Source organism: Propithecus coquereli, unplaced genomic scaffold, assembly GCF_000956105.1.
Source record: "Propithecus coquereli isolate 6110/MARCELLA unplaced genomic scaffold, Pcoq_1.0 Scaffold129, whole genome shotgun sequence".
Lineage (NCBI taxonomy): Eukaryota > Metazoa > Chordata > Mammalia > Primates > Indriidae > Propithecus > Propithecus coquereli.
The window spans coordinates 1,907,923-1,918,958 of record NW_012137080.1 but is presented as its reverse complement, the minus strand read 5'-3'; positions in this window follow the sequence as shown (position 1 = coordinate 1,918,958).

Genomic DNA, 11,036 nt, shown 5'->3' with positions numbered 1-11,036 from the left:
CTGAGGCAGGAGGATCGCTTGAGCCCAGGAGTTTGAGGTTGCTGTGAGCTAGGCTGATGCCATGGCACTCTAGCCCAGGCAAAAAGAGTGAGACTCTGTCTGGAAAAAAAAAAAAAACCAAGAAAAAACGTGGGAGTCACTTGCCTGGCTCGTCTTCCCCTGCCTGCTTCTTAAATGTCGACACCTTCTACCCCAGGATTTGATTTTCAGCACTGTTTTTATCTCACGATACACTGAATGATGCTGCCCCCAGGTAATCTCATTCATTCCCTGAATTTCTGCAAGTCCACATGCTGCTGACTCCAGGGTTTTTATTTCTGTTTCAAGCCTCACTCTTAAATGGGACACTGCCTACTGGACCACCTCGACCTGGTGTTCCACAAGCGTCTCAAACAATAGGGATAAAACTCCACCGATCCACCCCCACCCCTTCCCCGCCAAATCTGCTCGTCTACAGTCTCTTACGTGTCATCGCTGTCCACCCAGTCACCCAAGCCAAACTGAGAGTCAGCCCAGCCCCCTCTGTCTCCTGCAGATCCAGCCACTACCCACGCTCTGCTGTCTTCCCTGCTCATATTCTCCCATGTCACTCTTCTCCTCCCAGGGCCCCTGCTGCAGCTCTGACCCTAAGTCTTTCTCTTTGGAACTCCTGGTATAGCTTCTCTGCTCTCCAGTTCCTTACAAAACAAATCCTGAAGCAAAGCTTGCATGTTCAAGGTTTTAGGGGAGAGGGATCCCAGGGAATTAAGAGCGATGGAAAAGGGAAAATGAAGAAGAGAAGGAAGAAAGAAAATCAAAGGTGGCGCATCATAACCAGGCTAGCCACAGCTTCCCAGGAAAACACAGCTATTGCTCAGTCATGCAGTCTCCAGAGAGGGTGACAGAACCAATGCACGAGTCCAAGGGCGTAGAGGGGAATGAGGAGTAAGGAATTCATCTATCAACTCTTTCTCTTTCAATGGTTAGAGTTTGCACTTCTGAGCTCGGTTTCCCAAACACTCCAGGTAGCTATTAGGAAATTCCAGGTTCATTGGATGGACTCAGCTGGGTCACACCTGGGTGCTGGGACTGCTGTGGCTCCCACTGTGACAGACAAGAGCAAAGGGGACAGTGCCCTGGAGGCTGGGAGAGACAGCAAGGCTGCTATGAGATGAGGAGTAGCTGACACCCAAGAGGCAGCTTCTTCCACTGGGACTAGTAAAGGGTGTGACTTTAGTAGTTAACCATTTATCCTGCTTTCATATAATGGATAATAATCCTTTTTTCGCCAACTTGAATTCCAACTTTACCATAGTCTAAGTTCTTAATTACACTAGGGTTTATTTCTGGTTCTATCTCTTTCTATGAATGTACAAATGTATATTTACAATAATTTTTAGCTTTCTGGTGGTATAATTTCCTTCTCATTAATTTTTTTAAAGATTTTTCTTGGCTGTTCTCATAAGCTCATATGTGCAGGAAAAGTTATAATAATTTTAACTAGTTTTATAAAACAAAGGAGATTTGTATGTAATCACATTAAATTAATATATCTGTTCAAGGGCTATAAATATCTTTATAATACTATACTATATTTTACCTTTCATGAATACCGCAGAAGCTTCTTAAATGTCTCTCAGTAAAATTTTACAATTGTTTTCAGTATAGCTCCTGCAGAACTTTTATTAAATTTATGCCTAGATATCTTAAATTTTGTTATTCTGGGGGGCAAGGACTTTTTTCTTTATGCTTTCTAACTGATCATTTCTGGCATGTAGTATAAACTTTTTTATATTAATTTTATAATGCCTGTCTTCATAAACTTTCTAATTATTAATATTTAGAATAATTTTTCAGTTACTTTTCATGGGTTTTCTAAGCAGAAAACCTTATTGTCTATAAATAGTGATAATTTTTCTTTCTTCTCCAATAGTAATATTTCTTATTTCTCTTTTCTGCCCTTTTTCACTGGCTATAATTTCAGAAGAGGGTTAAAATAAATAATTGCAGGAACAGTCATCTTTATCTTGCTCCTACCTTTAATAAGAATGCTTCTGCTATTCTACTTTAAGTAGGATATTGGCTATTGTTTTCACAGGGAATTTTTAAATTATATCAAGATCGTACATTTCCATTACTAGATTACAAAGAGTTTTTTCAACTGATGATTGATGTTTAATTCACATATTTGTCTTGGTTAACTACCTACCAGGACACTGTCTGTTTTACTGTGAAATGGATGCTCGAGCTTTCAAGCCAATGTTCTTCTTGATTGGGCACTGGCCTTCCATATAGAACTCAGCTGCTTCATCCATACAGACTCAGAGAAGGAGTCTCTGGCCTGTCCTTCTGCTACACAGGGCACAAAAACCCTCTGCTTTGGGTCAGACCGTCCATCCACCATCTGACACTGCTCTCATGGATGAGCTGCAAAGCACCACACAACTGATTAAATTTGTGTCACCCCAAAGTTACGGTCTCCAGACGTAGCTTGCTACCAGCAGAGAAATGTAATCTATTTACACTTAAGCTTGGAGGATTTTTTATATGTTTCCTCCTTAGTTAGTTAGGGGGACACCATAACATTAATTTTTATCCATGATCCATGCTAGTTTTTTTCTCTCATCTTTGATCTTTGGACACTGGTGATTCCAGCCCCAAACTCCTAATGTTGAGTTTGCTTGGCTTTAATTTTTTTGATCTTGATATAAAAACTTGGCAGATTTCCACACTTCCTTAAAATAGAATATGATTTCTATCTTACAGTCTATTTAACTGATTTCATGTACTTTGGAAATGTCTATCCCTTTTCCGACAGAAGTGTGCTTTCTCTTAAGGCAGTGAGGAGGTACGTGGGACTCCACGGAACCCCTCTAGTTACACCTGGTCAGGTGCCTCTCTCCCTCCTCTCTCTCCCAATTCCCAACGTTGCTACTGCACCCCTTTATCAATGTCCTTGTTCCATTCCCACCATCAAATCCCTCCCCCCGTCAGCAAATAAATTCGCCTCTTGCTTCACCGAGAAAACCAAGGTCAACGGGTGAGAATTCCCATCCCTAAACCTATCCTGGAGTCCTCTGTCTCCTCTCCCCAGCCGACACCTTTTCCTACAGTTTCATGCAAAAAACATCTACCTTTCACCACAGGACCAGCCCCTTCATCTCCATTTCACCCATCCCATCACCTCTTTTTAGATACTGTGTTTACCTCTGTTGTGTTTTCAACCTCTCTCTCTTTGTTGGCTTGTAAATTTTAAATTCTTTCAAGTCTTCACGCTGGATTTAAGTCTCTCTAGCTTCCTACTACTTTCTCTCCTTCTTTCCCAGTCATAAAAACGTGGGACATGGTGGTGCATGCCTGTAGTTCCAGCTACTCGGGAGGCTGAGGCAGGAGGATCGCTTGAGCCCAGGAGTTTGAGGTTGCTGTGAGCTAGGCTGACGCCATGGCACTCTAGCCCAGGCAAAAAGAGTGAGACTCTGTCTGAAAAAAAAAAAAAAAAAAAAACAAGAAAAAACGTGGGAGTCCCTTGCCTGGCTCGTGTCCCCCTGCCTGATTCTTAAATATTGACACCTTCTACCCCAGGATTTGATTTTCAGCACTGTTTTTATCTCACGATACACTGAATGATGCTGCCCCCAGGTAATCTCATTCACTCCCTGAATTTCTGCAAGTCCACATGCTGCTGACTCCAGGGTTTTTATTTCTGCTTCAAGCCTCACTCTTAAATGGGACACTGCCTACTGGACCACCTCGACCTGGTGTTCCACAAGCATCTCAAACAATAAGGATAAAACTCCACCGATCCACCCCCACCCCTTCCCCGCCAAATCTGCTCTTCTACAGTCTCTTACGTGGCATCGCTGTCCACCCAGTCACCCAAGCCAAACTGAGAGTCAGCCCAGCCCCCTCTGTCTCCTGCAGATCCAGCCACTACCCACGCTCTGCTGTCTTCCCTGCTCATATTCTCCCATGTCACTCTTCTCCTCCCAGGGCCCCTGCTGCAGCTCTGACCCTAAGTCTTTCTCTTTGGAACTCCTGGTATAGCTTCTCTGCTCTGAGTGTGTTTTCCTTTTATGAATGAAGCTTTTTCTGACCCCTGGGCTTTCTTTCCCACATACTGCCCACTGTTCCCTCTCCTTAAAACACTTGTCTGCTCTGATCTTGACCTTGTCAAACATTCCTGAGCATAATCATCAACTGAGATCTTATTTAAAAAAAAAAAAGTCATTCTATTTAAATCACTTTTGTGCTTAAAACCCTCTGCCAGCCCTCCACTGCCCTTGAGATAAAGTTCAAACCCCTCAGCATGGCATACAGATTCTCTTCTCTAGATCTTTCTCTCACCCAACTTCTGCCCACACCCTATGCTCACATCATAGAAAATTTCTCACGTCTCTATCTCTGTTGTCCACGATGCTATTCCATGTCTTCTCTCAACATCTGCATCTCCTCCCCTACCCAACTGGCCCAAAAACCACCTATTTATTTTTTTTAAATGATCTCAAAAATCACCTACTCTTTGAATCTTTCTCTTGCCACCACCCATTTCTTCGACCTGATCAATTTTCTTTCTTTTCTGCATTCCTGTGTAGACTTCTACTGCAGCGCCTTTAATGGACATAGATGTTTTCAGATCTATTTGTCTCCTTGTAATAGTGCAAAAGTTTGTTATGGTCTTTCCCTTATTTCTTCATCCAAAAACCATATTTCTTTATCCCAAAATCACTTTTAAGCACTCTGCTAAGCATTAGGAACACAAAGATTAATAACAGAATCTTAACTCTCGAGGAGCACACACAGAGAAAGGCGGAGACACACACAGATAAGGTAGCAAGTGCTTTGATAGCGATAGTCACCATCTTTTTATCTTCAGGGCGCAGAGAAAGGACATCTAATTCAGTTAGTACTGCGAGTGCCTCATACCATGCCCCATCCTTAGTAAATGTGTATAGTTTACTGAGGAAATCACCATTTGCTGGGAAGGAGAGAGAGCCTGAGAAACCAGCTCATGGGATGACCCAAAGCAAGCTCCACATTGATTCAGTCCATTTTCCCTCCCATCTGTACCTTTATATTCACTCAATTTTGCATCTGGATCATCCCTCCTGGGAGAACAAGGAGCCCGAGGCAATTGCCAAAAGGGAGAGCAACTAATCCATGCTCCGCAGGTAAGTTTGTGGAAGTTCCTGCCTGCCTCTGCATGTCTGGAACTCACATCCCTTGCTCACAATTGCAGCCAGCAGATGAGTGGCAAGAAATAACTAATCACTTTCGACCACGTGGTGGAGCCCAGTATGGTAACTGCAACCTCTTCCATCCCTCTCAGAACCATCACTCATCAAAACCCAACGGAGCCAAGGTGATTCATGATCTCCGCTAGTCCGCGAGCACTTGAGGAATTTGTAAACAGAGATGTCTATTTGAATCTCAGCTTCACCACTCACGAGGTGTCACATTCACATTGTCCTCACCCTCTTTGAACTCCAAATGCTTCATCTATAAAGTGAGGATAATAACCTCCTTAAAGTGCTGCTATCCAGAATAGTGTGACCCAAAACGCATCACCTGGTACCTACTACGCAATAATCGTAGCTCCTATTTATTGAGGGCTTACTCTATGCTGGAGGAAGAAATGGTTCTCTGGCACAGGTTTGTTTTGTGAGTTTTGCTTTGTTTCACTATCTTTCAATGATGCCCATGACTTCTTCTACCTCTCCTTAGCTTAACACTCACCTTCTCTTCAAGACACGTTTAGTAAATATTGAATTCGACATGGTCAAGATGACCACCATCACTTACAGTCCTTTGTGATCTTCCCAACAAGCCTAGAAGAAGGGGATTTGGGTTGGACTGGTAATCCTAGCTGGTCTGGAGTTGGCTGTGTCTAGATTCACTCCTGCTGCTCTAAGTTCCCACCTTAGCACCGCATACTGCCTTAATCCACGTGCTTTACTCGGGACTCTACTTAGCCCTTGAATACCTTTCTTGTCCTTACCACAAATAACCCTAGTTAGTTCAAATATAGCACCAGCATTGAGGAAATGAAATGGTTTCTTCCTATGTTCCCTTATTAGAAATGATTCACATCTCCCTCTGTAAGATGAGGCAACAAGCAAAGAAAGACAGGGAAGTGGAAAGAGAAGGGAGAAACTGAACACAGAAAATTAAAAAGGGAAGAAATCAGGAGATGTAGTTCATATTAGTCTCTACCTTGTCCAGGACAAGGGAACAGGGGCCAGGGGACATCTCCTCCCCCACCTGTCTCCAGCAAGAACTGGATTCCCCACTAATCTATAAGACTCTAGCAATTGTCCTGGTTTTTGGACTCTTTTTTTTTTTTAAACAAATCATTGAATTAATTTCCTTTTTAGTTCCTCATGAGAAAACTAAATTATACTAATATCACCAAAATGTTTTTCCCCCATTGGAAAATTCCCCTGATTCTAGTGTTTCAGTTTATATGACTCCATTTGGAGTAGGTATTAGGTGAAATGGATTTTCTTTTAAGGGAAATATTCGGTACCAAAGCTAGTCTAAGCATTTTATTCTCTGTAGGCCAATATAAGCATTTTTTAAAAAATTTCTTGAGTTCCCTCTCTACTCTTTTATTCACCCTCTGTTTTAATGGTGTAACTTTCCACATAGCACTTTTCATCTTCAAAAATGTCTACTGACTTTTCAAAATAAATGTCGGTCCCCCAAATGCAAACCCTGGGACTCAGATGGGTCGTTGAGAAGTTGCTCAGCACCGTACAGAAGAACATCCTCTGGGTATAGTCTTCTGTGAGCTCAGGTCATAGCCCCCTGCCCCCTTATCTCAGGTCCCTGTCTTAGTCATCTGCTCAGGCTGTTAGAACAAGATAGGACAGACAGGCTTAAACTACAGAAATTTATTTTCTCATAATTCTGGAGGCTAAAAGCCCAAGATCAAGGTTCTGGACAATTTGGTTTCTGGTGAGGGTTCTCCTTCTGCCTTGCAGCTGACCACCTTCACACCATGTCCCTATAGGGAGGAAAAAAAGAGAGAGAGAGAGAGAGAGAGAGAGAGAGCAAGCTCCAGTGTCTCATCTTATAAGGATGCTAATCCCATCAGAGCTGTTCCCTTGGGCCCTTATCTAACTTTAATCACTTCCTTACTCCAAATATAGCCACCTTGGGGGTTAGGGCTTCAACATTTGAATTTGGGGGGACACGATTCAATCCATAGCATCCGCCCCAAAAAACAAAGTCAGATGGACATAAACACACAGCAGATGTGTGTTTCCTTCAATTACCAGTGTCAGAAATGAACTATGAAAGAGACTTGTCAAGGTGTATCATCACCACTGCTGCTTCTCCCACTCAGGGAGGCTGACAATACTTCTGTATTTCAAAGCACTTCTGGGGAGTTCTTCTGCTAGGTTGACTGTAACACTACAACCTTGGCACCTGGCACTGCCTGAGAACCTTGATAATAGACTAGATGTGCTCCTTCTGCTCACAGTGCACACCTGTCTCCACCGGAACAGCTAACACCTCTTCACCAGCCTCGCATCTGTCCGTGGGTGGCTTCATTGTCTCTCTTCTCTGGGGGTCCTGTGTGTGCCATGCTTCTTTCTCTCAGGCTGAACTCTCCCCTTTCATCTCTCTTGCAACCATTCTAGATGTTGGAGACCATCCTGTTCCTCTGCACATTGCTGTCCAAGAGCTGGCTAGTAGGTCCCCTGCAAATCACCATGCCTCAGCCTCTCGGCTCTGTGTAACCCAGCCACAAGCAACTTCCCCTGGCGTGGTCACAGGTTTGCCATCCCTCTGTGGGTTCTGTCTTGCAGGTGACGCTGTAATAGGCTCAGGTTTCAGAGGTTTCTCCATCTTGGTGTGATTCTTCCACATCTGTCACTATGGCAGAGTGGAGGGGGCTGAGGTGGATACAGGCAGTGCCACCGAAGGTCTGCAAACTGCAAACTCTTCGACTGCTTCCTGCTTCCTGTCTGCAGGGGAGAGGGAGGGAGGGGAGATGGGATGGATGACTACAAGGAGAGTCTGGCTGTCACTCACTCCCCCTCCCAGGCTTAAGAGAACTGCCCCCTGGAGCTTTCCCTTTGCTCCTGGAGTGGAGTCACTCTCAGGGTAACACTGTCCCCTGTCTTTTTACTGTAATTCTGGGGACCTTCTCACACACACAATGGAGGATATAAAGGACATCAAGCCATGCTCAGGATAGGGTAGTTGGAATGTGCTGAGTCACTGTTAGACACTTCTCTGAGAAAAGCAGGTGGGATAAAGAAAGAAAAGGTGGGACCGTCTAATGGAGAGGTGCTTCCATTCTTCTCCTTGCTGCCTCTATAGCGCACACGTGCACACTTCCATCCATACCAGCAGATCCGTTTCATAGCTTTCCTTCTTTTCTTCTCTCGTCCTCCTCCTATCCCTCTTTCTCTACTCTCTCTCTTTCTCTCTCTCTGTGCCTTGGTCTCCCCATCTCCCTCTCTGTCTCTATCTGTCTTTCTGTGTGTGTGTGTGTTTCTCTCTGTCTCTCCCCTCCCTCCCTTCCTTTCTTCCTTCTTTCCCTCTGTCCATCTTTCCCTCTTTTCCTCTGTCCATCTTTCCTTCTTTCCTTTCTTTAATGGCCTCAGACCAACCACCAGGCATTTGTTCTACATGCTAATAAACTACTTGTTTTGCCAACTATTGAGCCAAGAATGCAATCTGTTAAAGAAACACCAGGAGTGGGCTTTCACCTAAATTCAATGTGTTGCTTCTTTTAAAAGCTGCACTTTCCTTTTTAGACCAAGTGTGTAGCGCAGGCGCGTGGTTTAGGGGGCTTGGAGCCAGGTGCCCTGGTTGGATTCCCAGCACCACCACTTCTAGCTGGGCCATCTTGAACCAGTTACTTAGGTTCTCAAAGGTTCCATTTCTTCACCTCTAAAAATGGTGATAATAATGTTGACATCTCATTAGGTTGTTATGAGGATAAAATTAACCAAAACATATAAAGCATGTATAACATGGCCTGGCCTCTAGTACGTGTTTAACAAATATTATCTATTGTTATGATATTAGTCTTAAATTTTTAGTGATGGTCTATCACGTGCCTAGAACTACATGGGTGAGGTGTGTGAAAATAAGCCGGTTATTGTTGATTAACCTTGGCTCCTTACAGAATTGATTGACTTGAGTGAGTGCTTCAGAGTGGTGTGAACCACACTGGGGGGGACCCATGGGTCTCCCAGCTGTGGGACATGTACTACCAAAGTGTCTGACACACCACCGTCATGGTGAGTGGCTGTTATTTTGGGCATCTGGAATTTCTTCCAATTAAATTTAAGACTCTTCATCAAAAACTGGTGGAGAACACTAGTTCTTGACCAGTGAAAGACTCTTCCTCATGAACAATGTGCTTATGAGAATAGTGGACGTTAGTACATTCACACCTTCCCATAATTCTCAAGGGCAGCCTTGATTCCTTCCTCTTTTCACGTCGCAACCAGAAGGAGGATAACTTCACCCAGACTCCTCAAAGCACGGCCCCTCTTGCGGCGGTCGAGGTACAGTGGGAAAGCAACAGATGTCTATTGAATGAAGTCATTAGGCTAACAGGCCAACCGAGATAGCAAAGTTTCAAACAAACCAGGGAATCGTTCCTCTGTCTCAACTCTGCTCCAGGTGCATGACTCAGGTGCCTGCTGCCATCACACATTCCTTCTCTGGTAGAAGACCCCTTGCACCCCCTCGGTGACTGCCCCAATACGCAGCAGGAAGTGCCATCCAGGAACAGTCCCACCAGTGCAGCAGCTACCTCCCTGGGGACGTGCATCACACCCAGCAGCACTGGTCACACAGGCACAGGCCATCAGTCTCTCAAGGCTTAGAAAAATGAACAGCAGCTTCTCACCTCAGATAGGTTAGGGACTCTTGGCCAAAGGCTCATGTCATGTTGAAATGAGGTTTAACAGACAGGCTCTGTATGCAATCACCTTTCCTTCCTCACATCTGCCAAGATCTGCATCTTCACAGAGCACCTAGCATCAGTTCCTTCATTTGATCTTCTCAACCACCATGTGAATTGAGCAAGACATGCATATCAATAATACTGATAATGATATAGTCATAAATAATAAAAACTTTTACTGAGAAATTACTCTGTGCCAGTTACAATACCAAAGGCTTTGTATAGATTAGCTCGGTTGTCATAGCAACCCTCTGATGATCCCTGTTGGAAGGTGAGGAAACCAAAGCTCAGAGAGATGAAGTCATTTGTGCCCATTTTACAGAAGAGAGCTGCAGTGGCTAGACTCAGCAAACGGTGTTCTTTGGTCTAGAACCCAGCTCCTCAAGGCTTTTTCTAAGGCACCATGCTGTTTTTCTTAGCATCTCCTTGTCACCTGGGGGTTCGAGATCATTTGGTGCAATTTTCAGGGGTTCACTGTCCCGAGCCCAAAGAGTCAGTCACAGTGGCCAATCAGCTGTGCCCACAGGCCAACGTCTGTGCACAGACACAAAGACATCTCGTAACCAAAGGCAAAGGGTGTGATCCCAGTTGGAAATGATGAACAGGGATGCTTTGCTTCTGAGGCAAGAGCTGAAATCTGCAACCAGTTAGCGCCAGTTCCACTGGCGTGCTCTGTCTACATAATGCAGACCATGGCATTTGGCAATGGCTCTTAAATTTGGCATACTCCACACTTCTCCTGGACCCATGAGATAACATAACCAAATGTTTTCTGATGCTGTAAGAAATGAGTATTTTGCAGGTAGGAGGAAATGCAAACATCCCCGGTACAGGAGGCTCACTCCATTCAATCCCAAGGGCAAAATGGCTCACTCCCTCTTGACCCTTTAAAAGGTTAAATGTGAACAAGGGCCCAGATAAATGGTCACAATGCAAACAAAGTCATGTAAATAAATGCATCTCTGATCTACGCAGGCTGGCGATGCCAAATATACCATCTGCACCATTTCTCATGATGAGCTGAATTTTTTTTCCTGCATGTCCCAAGCAATGAGAAGGGGACCATGTTTATGCAGACCAAAGCATGCATCATTTGACACTATTGGAAATATTTTTAAATTTCAGA